This window comes from Mirounga leonina, unplaced genomic scaffold (genome assembly GCF_011800145.1).
Source record: "Mirounga leonina isolate KUSES-001 unplaced genomic scaffold, KU_Mleo_1.0 Mir_53, whole genome shotgun sequence".
NCBI lineage: Eukaryota > Metazoa > Chordata > Mammalia > Carnivora > Phocidae > Mirounga > Mirounga leonina.
This window is the reverse complement of record NW_023270807.1, coordinates 19,454,218-19,474,389: the sequence shown is the minus strand read 5'-3', so window position 1 is coordinate 19,474,389 and position 20,172 is coordinate 19,454,218. Positions and strand designations below refer to the sequence as shown.

General features: G+C 43.5%; 1 long non-coding RNA gene across 1 annotated transcript; it reads left to right on the top strand.

Annotated features, from left to right (window-relative positions):
* Positions 1 to 2,435: 2,435 nt before the first annotated feature.
* Positions 2,436 to 16,859, top strand: LOC118000648. The gene is made up of 3 exons (XR_004676519.1): positions 2,436 to 2,487; positions 5,431 to 5,654; positions 16,352 to 16,859. It is a non-coding gene; the product is annotated as an uncharacterized LOC118000648 (long non-coding RNA).
* Positions 16,860 to 20,172: the final 3,313 nt, after the last annotated feature.

The following is a 20,172-nucleotide window of genomic DNA, read 5'->3' as shown; positions in this document are numbered from 1 at the left end:
AGGCACATGTGTGCAATCAAATGTTAACTACCACCATTACCAACAGAAATATATATGTATTTCAAGATAGAGTTTTCAAATCAGTAGGTGCTGTCAAAAAGCTTGTGGTCTAATATGGCTGACAAAGTATTTCATAGCATCAGAGCCGGCATTCTACCTGCTTTATGAAAGGTCCTCCCCTCCTCCAAACAGACTTAGAAGTTCATTCCTCTCTCTTCTTTGGGGCCATGGACAAACCTCCTGGAGAGCACATTGTAATGGCCGGTTTCTCAGTGCCTTCCTCACCATTATATCCCAGGGCCTGGCAGAGAGCTGGTGTTCTCATGCTTGTAGAACGAATGGATGCAACTTATTCAAGGTCACACGGCTACTGAGGGGCAGATACGAATGAGAACTCAGATCTTTGCTTACCCAGGCTTGTTCCTTTTGGGGAAAAAAAAAAAAATGTTGTATCTGAAAAAAATCATTGTGTCCCATGAAAGCAGTAGCTGCTTGATTAAAGTATTAAGAAATCCAAGATCAAAATGCCAATGAAAACAGAAAAATTCACATCAGTAACTGTTGCCAATCTTCTGTTTAAAGAAAATCCACACTTCGCAGGTTATGCTAGTTAGAGAGTAAGAGTGCTAGAACTCTCCCTGATTTTTCCAGGGAATTTGACCATATCTATCCCAAGGCAGCCTCTCTAGGAGCATGATCCCAGGGGATAGAGAGGATCCCTACCCACTAGCTGAGAATTAAGATGCCTTGTTAAAATGCAGTGTGCCTTGAGACCCTACTGGTGATCAGCTAAAGAGGTGGAAGGTGGAAGGGCTGAGAGCTAGCCGAGAAGTTGCTCTTGGAAGGTTCTGCACTGAATAAGCAGGGAAGGAAGAGGAATTGAAGGGAGGGCAGATGGGGAGGGCAAGAAGCTAAAGATGAAGGAAGATACCAAATACCTATTTCATAATTTTGCTCAGACCAACTCCATTAAGATTTTCAGCCCCAACAACCCACATTTTAAAATGGGAAGTTCCACATTTGCTCTCCCTGATCTCACAACAAAATTAAAGAGTGGGAAGGAAGTGGAAGATCTTTTGAGATTCTTCGGTGGGCACCTGCCATTAGAGAGAATCTCAAAGCTATGTCTCCATGCAGCATTTTCTCCAGCCCTTATCAGTCAAGAGCCAAGAGGGGCAGGTTATTCCAAAGGCAGCTTTCCTTCAAGAGGAGGATGGTGACAGATGGCAGTAAGGGGAAGTAAGGACTGGGGGTGGGCAGCCCTGCACAGGAGGGAAAAGGAGGCATTGAGGATGAGAGCTCGAGTTTGGGTTCCTGTCTAAACAGAGGTCAGAGTCTTGCTATGTCCAGGTATATGCCTTTGGCAAAAAGATTAATGTTCTTAAATCAGCTTCTTCCCTCCCCATAGGTAATCCTTTCTCTCCTTAACCTGTCTCCCACGTGAAGAAACACCAGAAAACAAACACACTTGCCAAAAGGACTAAAAGAGGTGTGTGTGTGTGTGTGTGTTTAATGTGTTATCAGGAATGGACAGAGGAAGGGGCACCTGGGTGGCTCAGTCGTTAAGCATCTGCCTTCGGCTCAGGTCATAATCCCGGGGTCCTGGGATCGAGCCCTGCATCGGGCTCCCTGCTTGGCGGGAGGCCTGCTTCTCTCTCTCCCACCCCCTCTGCTTGTGTTCCTTCTCTCGCTGTGTCTCTGTCAAATAAATAAATAAAATCTTTAAAAAAAAAAAAAAAAGAGGGCGCCTGAGTGGCTCAGTTGGTTAAGCAACTGCCTTCGGCTCGGGTCATGATCCTGGAGTCCCGGGATCGAGTCCCGCATCGGGCTCCCTGCTCAGCAGGGAGTCTGCTCTCTCTGACCCTCCTCCCTCTCATGCTCTCTGTCTCTCATTCTCTCTGTCTCAAATAAATAAATAAAATCTTTAAAAAAAAAAAAAAAAGAATGGACAGAGGAATTTGGGCGGCAGGAATACTGAAGTTACTAAGGTTAATTTTCTATCCATCTGTCAACTTTGAGGTACCAGGTGAATCGCTCTTTTTTCATTAATTAATCTCTTCGACACTTTTCACAGGATTGTGGAGCTTTACCAGAGGGGGATTTCATCACTATCATTAAGTGGAATAAAGTGGAAACCTACAGGCTCCTAAGCAGATCTGTTTTTCCACAGTTAGCATTTCAGTCAAAGCCTTAACTCTGCAAAAGGAAAGCATAATGTGGAACAAGGACTGTTCTGCGCCTGGTTCTCTGGGGCTCTGAAGGAGCCGATTGTGATCTAAGAGCACTGAAAACAAAACCGAGCTTTCTCTCTTGAGCCTTGCTGTTTGTGTTTGTTCAGAATGCATGGGCTAATACTTTGATCTGTGATCACTTGCTTATTTCCAGGGACCTCTCTTGTACACATTTGTTGAGGGGAAAAAAATCTCCATTTTCTCACAATCGGATTTGAGGTGAGAAGAACCCAGTTTGTGGTAAAGGTTTCATCAGGTAAATGTTTCAAGGCATTAGGGTGTGCATGCATTGCCACCACCATTTGTCCAAGCAGACAGCTGTTATAAAGAGGGCCCCTTGCAAAATGTTACCTGCGGAACTGCTTCCATGCTTTCCTTCACAACAGACGCCTGACATTAGTGAATCAACCACTGGGTTAATGAGAACTCAGGCTTGCAGCCTGTTCTCAGCTCATAGAATAAACACTGTTTTCCTTTGACCTAATTGCAAGATGTTCTTAAACATCATCATTTTGTGAAAGAAACTGACTACAAATTGCTTCATGAACCACATCGTCAGGACTCAAAATGTGCCTGCAATTTGGAGAAAATGTTTGCAATTTGCCGACAAAATACCATCCACAGAAGACAGCACTGTTCGCAGGCCGTGGGCATATTCTCTCTGCAGATGCTATGTTCTTCCTCATATTTTTCCTCATCTTCTACATAGCCCCTATCTGAGAAAGGTCAGATCAGAATCAGAATGTCCTTTCCCCTTATCAAGACATTTTATGTGGTAGGTTCCATAAAGCTGCTGGCTTCAGTGATATTTTAGATTTCTTCCCCCAAACCCCAGCCACAGTTTCTATCGTCATGATTGAATTAAAAAACCAGCAAACAAATGAAAAATTACCACACCACCACCACTATCAACAACAACAAAACTCAGAAACAAAGTGACTTTCTTTAAGTCAGTGAGGCTTGATTAAACACCTGGGGGTACATACTAGGTCAACTGTTCTGGACCACATTGGGTTGTTATTGTAGACTTTTGCTTGAGTATTTAACCTAAGGGACTATAATACCTGGAGCCTTACCAGACCTGATCTGCACAGGTGCTCCTGTGCCTTATGGGAAAATACCTGGACACGGAAGGGAGAAAACATTTGAAGGGGCCTGTGGGATGCTGCTGGGACCCCCAACATTTACAGTGGTAAGGACTCTGATCTGAAACTCCCTTCCAGAGAGATCCTCCCATGTATGACTACAGACCCTTAACCAAAGGACTGCAAGCCTCTTATTTAAGCAGCTAATGAAGGCTGAGATAATAGTTGTGTATGTAATACACAGAGTATTAAACAAACTGGAGTTTCAATACCATTCTGGAGAGTTTTTACATAGTAAAAACTCCTAGTCTTTGAAGGTGTTCTGCAACTTGGCGACCACTAGAGGGCGGAGCAGACCACTTTCGCACATTTCCTCCTGCAGAAGGTTGAAGTTCTGAGCCAAGGGGCTGAAGGCTTGGCAGACCTCTGCCCTGAGAAGTCTCTGCACCTCGTAACTTCACCCAGTGTGTGCATCACCTCTGAAGGTTAGGGGTAGAAGGAAGAACAGGCAAGCACGACATGAAAATTGCATTGAAATTTAGTTTTACATTGAAGAAGAGAATCTTGCCTTTGATAATTTACATCTACTAAAATGTTTCAGCCCTTTCCATATGTCCAAGACTGGAGAAATCAATCCAAGCTGTTATTTCCTTCTACAGGCTTACAGTTTAGGCAGCAAGGCCAACATAGGTGAATTCATCAAGACACTCATTTTCCAGGGGCGCCTGGGTGGCTCAGATGGTTAAGCATCTGCCTTCGGCTCAGGTCATGATTCCAGGGTCCTGGGATCGAGGCCCACATCGGGCTCCTGGCTCAGCAGGGAGCCTGCTTCTCCTCCCTCTGCCTCTCTCCCTGCTCATGCTCTCTCTCTCTCTGTATCTCTGTGTTTCAAATGAATAAATAAAATCTTTAAAAAAAAAAAAAAAAAGACACTCATTTTCCAAATGCAGTATGGCTGCGAGGAGGAGAAGCTAAGTCAGATTTGGGTGTGGCTCATGAGCAGGCAGCATTTCCCCACAGACTTAAGGAGCAAAAGTGCTGGGGGTTCAAAGACCAAATCAGTAGGCACTGAGTCAAGGAGAAAGACAAGGCAGAAGGAAAGGGTTTTTTGAGAAAATGCTTTCAGTATACATAGAATACATGACAGGGGGAAAAAAATACCCAAATACAAAATAAGAGATAAAAGTCAGTAGCTGGTACAGAGAAACAGTTGTTGTTGTTGTATTTTTTTTAACTATAAACTTTTCTAGATTTCAGAAGGTTTGGAATAAAAGCAATTTAGGAAGAAAACAATAACCTGACCACAGTGCTGTGAAATAAAGCCGTTTGAATATCATTCCCGTTGTGTGTGTAGGGGTACACGTGGGAGCTCTGCAGGCCAGTCTAGGAGTCATGGTAGAACCCGTCTCCATTTCTCCAAAATGTCTACCTAATCCACCAAATGTGCCTGGAGTACACTGTATATTAGCCAAGTGCTAATGGAATGGGCTAGTCCTGGCCACACCAAGGTCAGTTGGGGAGCTTCCCAATCAAAATGTCCAGCCCCATACCCCCTCCCAGTTGCGATTTAATTTTAGAAAATCTCTAGATTAGGGGCACCTGGTTTGGCTCGGTTGGTTGAACATCTGCCTCCGGCTCAGGCCGTGATCTCAGGGTCCTGGGATCAAGTTCTGCATCGGGCTCCTTGCTCAGCTGGGAGCCTGCTCCTCTCTCCCTCTGCCCCTCCCCCTGCTCGTGCTCTCTCTCTCTCTCTCAAATAAATAAATAAGACCTTAAAAATTTTTTTAAAAAAAGAAAATATCAAGATTATTCTAATATGAAGTCAGAGTGGAAGCCTACTGAGTGATACACTGGTGACTTTCCAGAGGGAAAACACAAAATTCCAGTTGGGATATGGGCATCTTCACCTTCTTCTCCTGAGCAGCAGAAATGAACTGAATCTTCTATGCTAACTTTTTGTACTTTCAATGCCTGGAATGGTTTGAAGAGAAAATATGTTATCCCCCCAAAAATAACATTAAAACGAAAATGAATACACAGAGGATGGAGAATGTTGCAAACTATTTCTTTCTTTCTGTTCTCATGAGTCTTTTTTTTTTTTTTTTTTCCTAAAGAGTCTCCTCCTCTGAAAGGACATCTGGAAGTTGCTCCCTTTGGTCTTCCTTCTGTCCTCCCTTCAGGATGCTCAGGATACTACTCCGCCCTTCCCTGGGGCTCCCAGCCTCATCTCAGAACAAGAGAGTGAGATGCCCCAGCCTCTGAAGTTCCTTCTTGGCTTCATTCTGGACGTTGGTTGGCCGCCCCTCCTCTGCTTCCTCATGAAGTATGTGTGATGATGGTTAGTAATTTTGAATTCTTTATCTTGTAGCGTCTATAAGGCTGACATTGCTACCATTTACCTCTTCTCATTATTATGCCAGCACATTACTTAATTTTGTCAGGTTACATCATCTTTCAAATAGTTTTTCCCTAGGATGGTGAACTTTACATGTCAACTTGCCTGGGCCATGGGACATCCAGATAAACGGACTAAACATTATTTCTGTGTAGCTATAAGGGTGTTTCTAGGAGAGATAAGCATTTGAATTGGTGAACTGAGTGAAGGAGATTGCCCTCCCCAATGTGGGCATCATCCAATCTGCTGGGAACATGAATAACACTGAAAAGCAGAGGGAGGTTGAATTTTCTCTCTCTGCCTGACTGCATGAGCTGAGATGTAGGTCTTCTCCTGCCCTTGGACTGGGACTTCCACCATTGGCACTCCAGGTTCTCATGCCTTCAGACTCGGCCTGGAATTATACTACCAGCTTTCCTGGGGTTTTAGCTCACAGACTGTAGATTATGGGACTTCTCAGCTTCTGTAATTGTATAAGCCAACTTCTTTATAACAAAGTTTCAGATAGTTGTTAGATAGATAAATGGATGGATGGATTGTTGGATGGGTGGTTGGATGGATGGATGGATGGATGGATGGATGGATGGATGGATGGATGGTTGGATGGGTGGGTGGATGGATGGATGGATGGATGGGTGGATGGTTGGGTGGATGGATGGGTGGGTGGATGGATGGATGGATGGATGGATGGATGGATGGTTGGATAGGTAGATGGATGGATGGATGGATGGATGGATGGATGGATGGATGGATGGATGGATGGATGGATGGATAGATGGATGGTTGGATGGGTGGGTGGGTGGGTGGATGAATGGCTGGCTGGATGTATGGATGGCTGGATTGGTGGATGGATGGTTGGATGGATGGTTGGGTGGGTGGGTGGATGGAGGATGGATGGATGGTTGGATGGATGGATGGATGGATGGATGGTTGCATCTCTTACACCTTGCCATCCTTCCTCCAGTATGCTGAATTGTAGGCTCACATCAAAGGATCCCAGAGTAGTTACTCCAAAGTGACATATTGTATGCATCAGGATGGCCTACATTTCTTGGGCACTTTGACTCAAACTAGGGTCCAAGACAGCTGCTATCTCTTAAAGTCGATCCTCTTCTGGCAAGAGAGCTGCATCAAGCAAGAACTCTATTACTAGAAATTGCCAGGGCTGAAGGCTCATGTTTGGCAGCCTCCAGCAGCGGGAAGGCGGAGAGGCCGCTGCTCTGACATCCTTATGCCACTAGAGGGCAGGGCAGAGCAGCAGCAGGAGCTCGGAGGCGGGTAGCTCAGCACTTCAGCAGCCGGGGCGAGGTGGGTAGGTCCTAATAAAACAAGCACAGAATAAAGTATCCAGCGGGGATCGTTCCTTTGGAAATTTACTAGGAGAAGAGTGGAAACGAAAGGTAAAAGGTGAGATTTGCTTCAAACAACTTTGAGTAATGAGGCTTTCTTGCAGTAACCAGGACAGCAGACTCCGTTAGAGATACGGAGAGAAGGGAATTTGGAGGTTCTTTGAAAAAGTGGTTTACCTGAGTAGAGACATGGCACGTGTCCGTTTCACGGATCGAAAGCTAGCTGCCCCGGGGGCTACGGTGGCTTTCCCAGATGCCCTGAAACACTTCCCATAATAGCACACGTGCGCGGATTTCCTGCGGCAAACTCAAGAGGGAACAGTGGAGACCCGGGTTTGTTTCCCAGGAGAACCAGCCCAGGAACCCAACCACAGGTGGGCTACACAGACAGGGGACCAGCAGAGACAGAGCAGCGTTCAGCCCTCAGCCTTCAACCCTCAGCGTTTCATCTTGGATGGAAAGAAAGTACTTTCAGGGAAGGCTTCCTGCGATCACATATTTTATATTCCTATTTTGTAATGCCAGAGCTTCTCCCAGCCTTTACTGAACCTTTTCCGCCTGAGCATGGAGCTTTTATAAGAGAGAATCACAGGCAAGAAAAAAGTGGGTCCTGACTCCCAAAGAGTTTCTCCAGTGTCCTGGAGAAGCTGGGAAGTGTTTCAGTCAGGGTGGCCTGCCCCAGGTCCAGGAGGGGTTACTTACTAATGTGTGGGAAAGGTGTAGGGGCCCCACGAGAGACAGCCCAGAAAGTAACACAGACAGAGCATTAGCAGCAGGGCGCAGGGAGGGAGTGGAGATGAGGATGCTGATGGAGAGAGTCATGGAGAGGCCACCTTGGGAAGAATGGCGACATGGGTTGCAGCCAGCTTCAGGTGATTCTGGGACTAGAGCCATGCCAAGCGCTTGGGCTTCTCTGTGACACTGGAGACATCCTAACTGGGTACACAGTGTTCTGCCAAACAAGAGGAAACACTTCTTGTAAAAAAGAAGATTCAGATACAAACGAAGAAGATTTAGTCATGACTGAAGTGCACAGGTTAAGTAACTGCTTCGTGGTGGTCCAGAAAATGATCTTGGTCACTAAATCAGGATGCCAAGTCTGGGAGGACTTACTGCTAAAGACCCACATGGCTTTCCTAGAAGGGAAGATGAAGGCTAATGTGGAAAATGGAGGCTTCCTGCACACCTAAATTTTTAAAAAACTACAATTTCTGAAGGATTACTATGTGATCACAGCACTAATTACATTATATACATATCTCATTGATGCTCACAACAATCCCGTAATCTAGGTGCTGTTTGTTCCATTTTGGCTCAGGTCAATTTACTTTCCCAAAGACACATAACTGGTAAATTCTATAGCTTGAAATCAAATATAGGAAGGTTTACCTCCAAAACCGAGACCTTTTTTTTTTTTTTTTTTTGGCCACGAAAGTCATCTAAAAACTTATCTGAAAATGCTAGTTGCCTCTGAGGTTTTCAGGCTAGGCCAAAATACCACTGTGTAAGGGTCCTAAAGTTTTTATTCTCTTTTATTGTAAAGTCATGATTCATACAGTTAGACCTTCTCAGTGGCAAATTGTTTCTTATATACTATTAAATGAAAAAAGAAAAAACAAGGTGCAGAACAACATAATGGCTTTTGTGCAAAAATGTGTATGAATGCAAATAGATACCTATTTTAGGATATATGCTTTTTTGAGGTATCGTTGACATATAGCATTATATTAGTTTCAGGCATACAAAATAATGATTTGATATTTGCATATATTGCGAAATGGTCACCATGATAAGTCTAGTTACTACCCATCACCACACAGTTATAAAAAAATTATTTCTTGTGATGAGGACTTTTAAGATCTACTTTCTTAGCAACTTTCAAATATGCAGTACAGTATTGTTAATCAGAGTCGCTATGCTCTACTAGGATATCTGCTTTTTTATCATGAAATATTGGAGATAAAAAGAGGGTGAAGTATAGGAGAATCTTTTCACCTTTCATTTTGTACAGTTCTGTACAGATTATAAGAGAGTTAAGTGAATGGAGATGTCATGGTACATATTTTGGTTTGTTTTTATGCCTCCTTGGACTGAAAAATTGAATTGATATTCATTGCTTTCACAGCTATCTTTTAGAAGTCACTCCTGAAAGGTTTTTCTACAAATTGCTTTTTCAGTAGCTATCTTAAGAAAAGGTAAAGAGGGTGAAAAAGATTTCATGATGAAGTTTCCCTCTCTCAGGATTCTGATAAAGAGTGTCATTTAAATTAATAATTCTGTATATCATCCTCCACCTGAAAACTCACTGAGTGCCTCCAGACTACCCCAAACAAAGATTTTGTACTTGAACCAAAGCCATATGTATTTAGAGCCCAAATCATCTTGCTTTGAAAAGTCAGAAGAATGACTAATTATAGTACTGAGAGACAGTAAGACCCTGGCACACTTTGTGGATTTGGTAACTTTCTACCCTTTGTACATGCAAAAGGAAGAGAGACTTCTTGATCCTATGTTCTTAAAAAATGGCTTTGCCGCTTTATAAAAGTGTTTCACCTAAATACTCTTCAACTGAATTTGCGTTGGAATTTAGAAAATCTGAAGATAGAGTACTTCACATAAGAAAAATAATATGTTTTCTTGATTTAAAAAAAAGTACAGGGGTGCCTGGGTTGCTCAGTCATTGGGCATCTGCCTTCAGCTCAGGTCATGATCCCAGGGTCCTGGGATGGAGCCCCGCATCGGGCTCCCTGCTCCGCAGGAAGCCTGCTTCTCCCTCTCCCACTCCCCCTGCTTGTGTTCTCTCTCTCACTGTCTCTCTTTGTCAAATAAATAAATAAAATCTTAAAAAAAAAAAAAAAGTACAGAACTCTCACTATTCAGTAAGGAGACATTTTACTAAACCACCCCAGAAAATAAGTTTCACTTGTTGGTAGTCCTACTGCATATGCTGAATACTTTTTTAAAAATTTATCTATTTGTTTGAGAGAGAGAGAGAGTTGGGGGAGGGGCAGAGGGAGAGAATCTCAAGCCCATTCTCTGCTGAGTGTGGAGCCCAACGCGGGGGGGGGGCTTGATCTCAGGACCCTGGGATCATGACATGAGCCAAAAGCAAGATGGCTTAATGGACTGAGCCACCCAGGCTGAATACTTTCTAATAGCTATTCTGAATATGAAGTTTGAAACCTTATCAGCCAGAGTATATAATTTATAAGACTCCCCTTGAGGCAGAAGTGGAGCTCAGATGTTGGGCTGTTAAGCAAACAAAGAACGAACACGGATTCCACAAATGTGTACTATACTTCCTAAGGAAGCGAAGTTTGGCCTGAGTCCTGCAGGATGAGGAGCAGTTAACAAGGCGAAGGAGGGAGAGAGTGGGAAGTGATGCAGACAGAGTGTCATGCCTGAAGTTTCCAGTCAGGAGGGAATATAGCAGTTACACCAGAAATTGGAAGAAGACCGTGGAGCGCAGATTGCTAGAGGGACGGGTGACTCCTAAAGACTATTAGCGCATGGCATTGTAGAACATGCAGAATATTTTGGTCTCTATCCGGAAGCTGATGGGAAATTATTGGAAGGTTCTTAGTGTGTGTGGGAAAGTTCTAAATGAATTGTCAAAAAAGTCAGTTGCCTGATCTCGTTCCTTTGGAAGTAATCCTCTTTTCATCATGGCTGTTGTGTCATGCATTTTTATTATGACATGTGTGGTATGGATTACTGTCCTTCACCAACTGTGGAAAATTCTCAGCTGTCAGCTCCTTAAGTGTTTCCTCTTCCCCATTCTAACTTTCTCCTCTTCATCGAGAGCTCTAATTGGACCTGTTAGATCTACCTACTCTGTCCTACTCGTTTCTTAACCTCTCGGTCAGGTTTTTCCATCTCTTTTTCTCTCTGTGCTGCATTTTGCAAAATTTCTTTGGAACATTCTTTGTTCTTTGTTCTCTGCAAAAATTCTTTGGAACATTACATTCCTTCCAGTTCACCTCCCTTCCTTCCTTCCTTCTTTCCTTTTCAATTCTAGATGTCCTACTTACTTTTTAAAAATTTACTTGTTCATCCTTTTGGGGTGCCTGGGTGGCTCAGTTGTTAAGCGTCTGCCTTCGGCTCAGGTCATGGTCCCAGCGTCCTGGGATTGAGCCCCACGTCGGGCTCTCTGCTCAGTGGGAAGCCTGCTTCTCCCTCTCCCACTCCCCCTGCTTGTGTTCCCTCTCTAGCTATGTCTCTCTCTGTCAAATAAATAAAATCTTTAAAAAAAAATTTACTTGTTCATCCTTTTAATTATCCTGTTCACTGCTCATATTATCTAGCTTTTCCTCAAATTTTTATTAGAACTTTTTATTTTGTGGTAATTGTAGATTCTCATGGAGTTATGAGGAATAATACAGGGAAATCCCATGTATTATTTACCCAGTTTCCTCCAATGGTAACATCTTGCAAAACTGTAGCGGAGTGTCACCCCAGGACCTTAATTAAAAAAAAACACAAACATACTATATTGCTTTTTAATATTCTATGTCTGATAAGGCCAACAATAGAAAAGTCTTTGTAAGTTTTTTTTGTTTACAATTTTCTTTTTTTTTTTTGAAGATTGTATTTATTTATTTTAGAGAGATTGGGAGAGAGAGAGTGCACATGAATGGTGGGGAGGGGCAAAGGCAGAGAATCTCAAGCAGACTCCCCACTGAGCGTGGAGCCCGTCACCAGTCTTGATCTCAAGATCCTGAGATCATGACTTGAGCTGAAACCAAGAGTCAGAGGCTTAACTGACCAAGCCACCCAGGTGCCCCCGGTCTTTTTTTTTTTTTTACAATTTTCTTATTTCTGTTGGTTCTTGTTCATGGTGGCCTGCTTCCTTGTGTAGTATATGATTTGTGACGATGAACTGTTTTTACCTTGTTCTGTAAGTAGGGGGATTGATGTTAGCCCTTGAATTGAAGTTGGATTCCATCAGACAGGACTTGTCTTGGATTCTGGCCAGCTCCTTGGGGCACTACCAACCCAAGTCTCCTTTACACTAAATTCCTGGCTGGAGGTATTTTGGAATGACCCAGACAGTATGAATTTCAGCTGCAAACCCCCATGAAGGCTGTGTGGTGGCTGTTTAGAAATGAGGTCTGCTGGAGATGGTGGGAGTTGGGCTCCCGCGTAGTTCACACCACAAGGGGTTACATAGGGCAGTGAGTTCAGAAGAGCCCCTTACTGGGTTTAATGCTCTGCTATTACTGTCTTAAAATTCTTAATAATTTTGAATGAGGTGCCCTGCATTTTCATTTTGCACCGAGCCCCATAAATTATGAAGCTGGTCATGGAAGGGGTTTGGCTCTTTACAGAACCCAGCTTTATAGGCTGATATCTCCTATTTTATGGGGCTTTTTTTTTTCTTGTACTCTGTAACTGGCAAGTCCCTTAAACCTCAAACTCATATTTACTGGTTTGGGAGGAGCAGCTTCTGTGTTCTTCTCACTTCATGTTCCTATTATAGCTTTTGTCCTGAATACACTACTTTTTTTCCAGGTCATCAATGCTTTTGAGAAGATTATTTAAAATATATATTTTTTCATTTCAGTAGGAGATTGAAATCAGGTACTTGTCTCAAATGCTGCTGGAGCAGAAGCCTGGGCAATGCCCCAGTGCTGACCCCATTTCCCCTTGGAAAAGTCCCCCCAGGTGCACTCCTCTGCTCATAGAATTGCCAGCCTCCTTCCAGATCATGCTCCATCCCTTCCTCTTTCAAACTCCACATCTGGGCAATCCTAATTTGATCTGTGGGGGCCAGCACCAACTATTTATTGTCCTATATGTTGGTTAAGGCACAGACCCCATCCCCTGATTCCTTTGGGGTTTAGCTCTTTTGATTCTCAGTAAGCCTTTCTTCTCTCAAAAGTCTCTGGTTTTGCAAATCCAAAGCTCTTTAAAAAATCTGTGTTGTGAAAATTTTAAATATGTTTAGAACTTGAAAAGAGATAAACACTGTTTTCGTTTTTTTTTTTTTTTTTTTTCTTCTCTTTGCTTTCCTGCTGTAACAATCCTGATCCTTCCTTGGGGAAAGGCCCTCTGAGTCAGTGAGGGTGCTGAGTGTGGAGCGCAAGGGAACAACAAGGCAAACCTTGCTCTCGGACTCCAGATCCACACGCGGCTTGAGTGTTGGGGGTCTCTGAGACCAGTTCCCCAGCTGGACTTCCTAGTTATAGGAGCAAATAAGTTCAGATTTGGGACATAAGAAGTTTGAGTTGAATTTCTTACCTTACAAATGAAAGACTCTCAGCTAATCCAGTGGTTAACCAGATGTTGGACAGCTCTGAACCCCTTTCTCGAGAAGTTAAGAGTGGGGTCCCAGCGAGCTCCAGTGTCTATTTATGTGGTGGAAAATAGCAACAAGCAAAGCCAATTTGGGATAAAGTGTGATTTTAGGTTTAGCTTTCATTTCAAGAGAGGAAATGTCCAAAGGTCGAGCACTAGAAATACAAGTCAGTGGTACTTCCTGGAACAAATATGGTCCACCAGTTGGTGGCAGCCTAGCTCTACATCAGGTACTTCAGGCTATTTGTGGGCTGCACCTAGTGATGGCTGAGATCTCTGGGAACCAGTAAGAGTTCTTTAAGATGGGATGGGCTGTACTTCTCATTCCTGCTTTCAACTTGGATAAGCTATGTTTATCCATTTTATTAGAAGCACTATCTTAAGTAAAAGTTAAAGGAAAAAGCATCAGCAAAGCATTGCTTTTTTTTTTTTTTTGTCTTAAAATCCATGTAAACGCGCTGAGAATATTTTCTCAATGCTCAGAGCCCTGTTGTTCCACCAGAATTCATTCTCTCTTCCTTTTTCTTTAGTAGACTTGGGACAAAAATTCATCTAAAAAATTTCTTTCCTGACTTTCTGGATAGCCAACACAAGTCCTTCCGTTTTTTTCAAGATTTGCTTTCCTTTCATTTCTATTATCTGCTCTAGAGTGAGATCTGCTTCCAGATTTTGAAGGGTCCTTCTCATCCTTTGGGTGTTCTGGTGGTTGCTTTGCACCCCTCAAGATAATCTCCTCCTTGGAAACATAGGTTCCATGGCTCCACCTTCCTCATTTCCCTCAGAGGCACATTTCCTTTTAGTGTTGAATACAGACTCAGCGTGAGAAACAAGCATCCTAAAAGATGCCGTAATAGAGAAACATTTGCCATCGTGACCTGCCACCAGGAGGAGAATCTCAGATGCTGGCTAATGGCTGCGTCAGGCCAGGCACCTTGAGGTCATGCTTGGTCCTTAAGGGGCTGCCAGGGTACAGGAGAAAGCCACCATGGCCCCTGCACCACCCTCTGTGGGCACTGCTCCAAGGCCACACACAGGGAGGGCGAAAGCACTTTTACAATCAGAAACATTATTTTTGAGGCTAAAAAAACATCGGTACAGTAGTCCTCCCTTAACCACGACCCCCAGGTGCCTAAAACCGCAAAAGTACTGAACTCTATAGAGACTGTTTTTTCCTATACATACGTACATATGATAAAGCTTAATTTATAAATTAGGCACAGTGAGAGATTAATAATAATTTATAATAAAACAGGACAAATATAACAATATACTCTAATAAAAGTCAGGTGAATGTGGTCTCTCTCTCTCTCTCTCTCTCTCTCTCTCTCTCTCTCAAAATACCCTATTGTCTTGTACTTACCCTTCTTTTTTTTTTTAAGATTTTATTTTTAAGTAATCTCTACAACCAATGTGGGGCTCGAACTTAAAATCCTGAGATCAAGAGTCTCATGCTCCCCTGACTAAGCCAGCCAGGCGCCTGCCCCTCACCCTTCTTTTCATGATGATGTAAGAGGATAACATGTCTACATGATGAGATTAAGTGACGGGAATGACGTGGGCACTATGAGGTAGCGTTAGGATACTCTTGACCTCCTGACAAAACGTCCGAAGGAGGGTCACCTACTCCTGGACCACGGTTGACTGTGGGTGACTGAGACCGCAGAAGGCAAAACCATGGGTAAAGGGGGACTACTGTATACATTTCTTACGATTACTGATGAATTATATTTATTTCTGCCATCTTCTTTGGTGATCTCTTTGCTATGTTTTTCATGTTTCTTTTTTTTTCTCCTGATGTGTTTCAGATTATTTTTTCACTCTATTTGTACATTACACACTCTACTTTTATTCTTTTAGTGGTTACCTTTAAAATTGTATATAATTTAACAAAGCTCCAAGTAAAATAAAATGCAGATTCTGCTTCCAAAAATATAGGAATCTTAAAATTGTATACCTCTAATCACTCCCTCTTAGTTGACCTACTATTGTTGTCCAGTATTTTGGCTCTATCTTCTTAATTGGAAAATTGTTATTTTTAAATGGGATACTAAAAATATGTAACATCTCTTTAAGTGTGTATTTCATGGATAGTTATTCTGTGTTCTATATCTGCTAATTCCAATATCTGAAATCTTACTGGGGTCTAGAACTGTTTTTTTGTTTGTTTGTTTGTTTTGTTTTTTGGGTTCTGGTGAGTCTCACTCATGGTATAATATTTCCTAAAGCATCTGGTAATTGTTTATTATAAGCTCAGGTTTGAATAACCCATGGGAGCTTGATGAGGGTATTTCTCTCTGGAGAGGACGTGTATATGTACCAGGACTGACACTAACCTGGGGTCACTTCATTTCTGGGTTTGGGGTGTCCCTGACTGAGCAGGTAGTGTAGATTGGAATCCCAGATCCTTGAAAGGGCAGGCCTCTGATTACAGATCCTTAGAGAAGAAATTGTCATTGTCATTTTTTTTCCCTGTCAGCAGTTTTTTTTGTTTGTTTGTCTGTTTTTTGTGGTGCCTTTTGCTGTGAGGCAGATTTTTTCCCAGCCTGCCGTTTCATTCCACTGAGTATCTTTAGGTATCTTGGCTGTACGGGGGGCAGGGAGAATCTTGGGTTTAGCCCTGCTTCTATGGTTTCTGCTTTTTATGTTTATTTATTTTTTTAAGATTTATTTATTTATTTTAGAGGTGGGGGAGGGGCAGAGGGAGAGAGAATCTCAAGCAGACTCCACACTGAGTGGGGAGCCCGACATGGGGCTTGATCCCACAACCCTGAGATCATGACCTGAGCTGAAACCAAGAGTCAGACGCTTCACCGACTGCACCACCCAGGTGCCCCTCTGGTTTTTTATTTTTAAGATTTTTGTCCTTTGGGCTTGCCTTCAGATCTTAGAAGTTCAGCAAGGCACAGAAAGGTGTACTTGCTGGAATTTTTCCTTCACATGGACGGTTTGAATGGGATAGCATTTCAGAACATGGCCCTCTCCTCTCTCTCCTAGCTTCTCCAGCCTGCTCTACACTCCCCTGTCCCCTGGGAGGGCTTTGGACCTGGAAGCCAACCCTAAGAGGCTGCATCAGTTCACTGAGAACCATTTGGACCACAGCGACCTTGAAATAACCACAGAGCCAAAGCCAAGATGATAAGGAACACTGAAAAACAAAGAGAGAAAAAAAAAAAGAGCAAGAAATCTCTAACCTAAAGGGCCAGTGCTCCTCTGAGAAAAGTAAGAATGAAATTGTTATGGAAGCTGGACTGGATCTCCTAAGGGAAGAACCAAGCGGCACCTGGAGATCTTGGAGGTTAGGAGGTTTATTTAACGCTGGCGGGCTCAGAGGAGTGGTCTCTCCAAAGTTCTGAGCCTCAAGCACAAACAAAGGGGGTAATTTATACACTTCTACTTCCGCATACTGGGCACTTTTGGCGTGTGCACGAAGCGGGGCAGGAAGAAGAACCCGGAAGAGCCCCGGGCCAGGGACTGGCTCGCTGGCTCGGTCGGCCATCTTAGGACACAGATTTCCCTTATCAAAATGACACTTCAGGGGTGCCTGGATGGCTCAGTTCGTTAGGTGGCTGCCTTTGGCTTGGTCATGATCCTGGGGTCCTGGGATCGAGCCCCGCATTGGGCTCCCTGCTCGGTGGAGCTTCTCCCTCTCCCTCTGCCTGCCTCACTGCGTACTTGTGCTCTCTATCTCTCTGTCAAATAAATAAATAAAATCTTTAAAAAAAAATGACTCTTCAAAACATTTCAAAGATAATGTCATAGATCATATCACAGCATCACCTTACAGCACATAATCAAGAACATCACATTAGCCACATTATGGGTTTTGGTTTTTTCCCCCACTGTATCAGGTAGAAGCAAAGATCAGAATCAGATGAAACACTCACTCACCTGGGTTAGTTGAAGAAACAGCAGAAATTGCTAGAAGGCTTCAGCATAGCCACAGGACTCCAGTACCGGAATCTGGAATAAGCCTTCCCCACAAAATCCACATCAACACATCAGCCCCATCCTTCTAAAACCTTCGTTTCTCCATCCTCAAGGAGCATATGAATCATCACTGCCTCTGATCGATGACAGGATGGCCAACACGCACCTGATACTTTCTGCTAAAACAAATTGTTGCCAATGAGTTGTTACGGCTTTCACAACAGTTTGCTTCCTAAAAACTTTAACCATTGTTCCTATTCTAATTTTCAGGTTTACAAAGTAGAAAGACGATCATACAATGGCAGTCACGTTTTACTGTGATCATATAGTATTGACCTTCTTCTAAGAGACGGCAGTTCTGGAGTCAAATGGCATTACTTCAGGTCCAAACAAGTAGGCCCTATGGGACTTTCAGGATAATAAATGAAAGCCTATATAGGAGGAATTTATTCTGAAAGATAATTACCCTTGTCTAAAAGTCCTCTGTCTTAAGATTAATGAAATTAATGAAACGAAAAACCACTATTTTCAATGAAGCTTTCACTGAAAATAACTAGTCAAATAAGAATCATGTGTCACTTCCATAGCATGTGAAGATTGCAAATGACATTATATAATTTTTTAAAATAATGAGTCATAAAGTGGTCTCTCTTACATGAGCTGTGCAACGTCCTGAACACTTCTGCTGACACTCAGAAATAGTCTACAATGCCTCGCTCCTCAGGATCACTGGCATCGGAAGAGAATGAGCCCCTCTGACCGTGGGCCTAGTCCAGAGTCAGCAAGACACCAGAGAGGTAACCAATGCCTGGCTGTCGGCCTCAGAAAGCCAGATGGTTCCGGCCATGCCCTGAGATTGGCACACTGACTCAGACAAGCGCAAAAGGTGTTCTCAGTCACAGAGAGACCTCAAGGTATACACAGGCTCCTAGGGAGGCAAGCATATACCTTCACAGAGTCAGTCTCCTTAGGATATATCTGGGCTTTGGGGGATATCTAGGAACAACTGAAGCCCAACTTAGAGCCTGAACCCAAACCAAAACTAGTGTTTTTCTACACACACACACACACACACACACTCCCAGGTGTGTTAAAGTTCCAATTCCAGTGCTGTTATTTTATGTTTGCCCCTCCACCATCTTTCTCTGCCTCCTCTGTGTCTCCAGAAGCTGAACTTTAGATTGCCTCAGCAGGGTCCCCTGCCCTTTGGCTTCTTGGTTGGTGTGGCCAGTGGAAACACCTGCAGGATATCGGAAATCAGAAAGAGAAAGAGGAAGAGATATTTATTCTCTCTACTTCTTTCCTGTGTTGCCATGGCTCTTCATTCTGTGGTCATAGCTCTGGGCAGGCGATCTGCCTTCTGAGGTTCCCAGCTCTGTCTAGACTCGATAACACAGTTATCTCCCTTTGCCCCTTCAGGACAAGAAATATAAAGGCTTTTCTCTTGCTAGCCCCTGGTGCTTCACGTCCTTCATAGTTCCCTTAATTCTGTCCACCCTTCCCACCAAACATTTCTTAGTTAAATCCTGTGAGGGTGTTGGCTTTCCCTGTTGGTATCCTAACTGATACATATGCCTTCCCAAAGATTTGTATGGACTCCAGAAAGTCTTACGGTCACATGTTCACTGGTGCCCAGGCATTTCTGCTTCTTTGCTTTATAGATCTAAACAAGAAATAACTTCTTTACTGGTTTCTAAACAAAGCAAAATTTAGAACATAACAAGTCATTCATGAGTATAGTAGAGTTTACTGGAAAGTTGGGGGCAATGGGAAGTAGTCCTATCACACACTATTCAGTTAACAAGTTAAAAATCCACATTAGTCACATGTAGCCAAGTGTTTTAGACCATAGACTCTGGAGTCAACTCTATTGACCAAAAGCCATCTCTACCACTTTCTAGCTGCTGTGTATTCTTGGGTAAGTTACCTAATTTCTCTGGACTCCAATCAATTTCTTCTTCCCTTCCTTCCTTCTTTCCTTCCCCCTCTTTTGTAAATCGGGGTGATCATAGCTCCTACCTCCTAGGGTTGTGAGGATGAAACAAGTTAGTATATACAAAATTCTTAGACACCTGCCCATAGACATTCCCCAGATTCCTTCTCAGCTGTGTTTCTTGGTTTCTCTCAGACTTTTATCAACTTGTACCCTCCTTTTTCCAACTTCCCATTCCCTGCTCCTTCCTTTTGCTTGTTTTCTCCAGGGCCACCCCAAGCGTTGTGGGGATGGAGGGGACAACATTTTTTTGCCAGGGCCTTGTCGGTATAAACAATTTGAGTCACTCAAAATCAGCGTGTCAGCCCCACGCTGGCTGCCCAATCTCATGCAGTTCCATGTGAGAAATACTGAGCGAGATAGCGGAGATGATCCACTTGCCAAACCTCCCTTCTGGAACTGGGGTCCAGCATCAGGGCCTCCAGAAGACCCCATAGGTACAAAGTCTCCCGTGCTCCTCAGGGCATCTAGTCAACCACATGTAGGGAGTGGGGGGGCAGATAGAGGATCAGAGATTGCCCCAAAAAGGAAGAAAAGGGGCCAGAGCCCATTGGGAACCTAGGGCTCTATACAAGTCCTAGTCTGGGCTCAGGACACCCCACCAAGAAAATTCTGCCAACCCCACCAATCCCAGGCACTAGGGGATGACTTAGATGATTTTGAGGAAGTCAGCAGAGATTGGGGCCTCCTGAGGTGCTGGCCTGGTCTTCTCCTTAGTTCCTTCCTCCTGGCTGCCCCAGGGGGTCTTCTGCCTCTATAAGGCAGAGTAATAGAACATTCCACAGTCTCACTCACAGGCTTCCTTCACCTCACCAATCAATGTGCTCTGTGGGTGAAGAGGACTTCCAGCTCACAGGACCTAATCTCCCTACAAAGCACTTATAGTGATAAACCT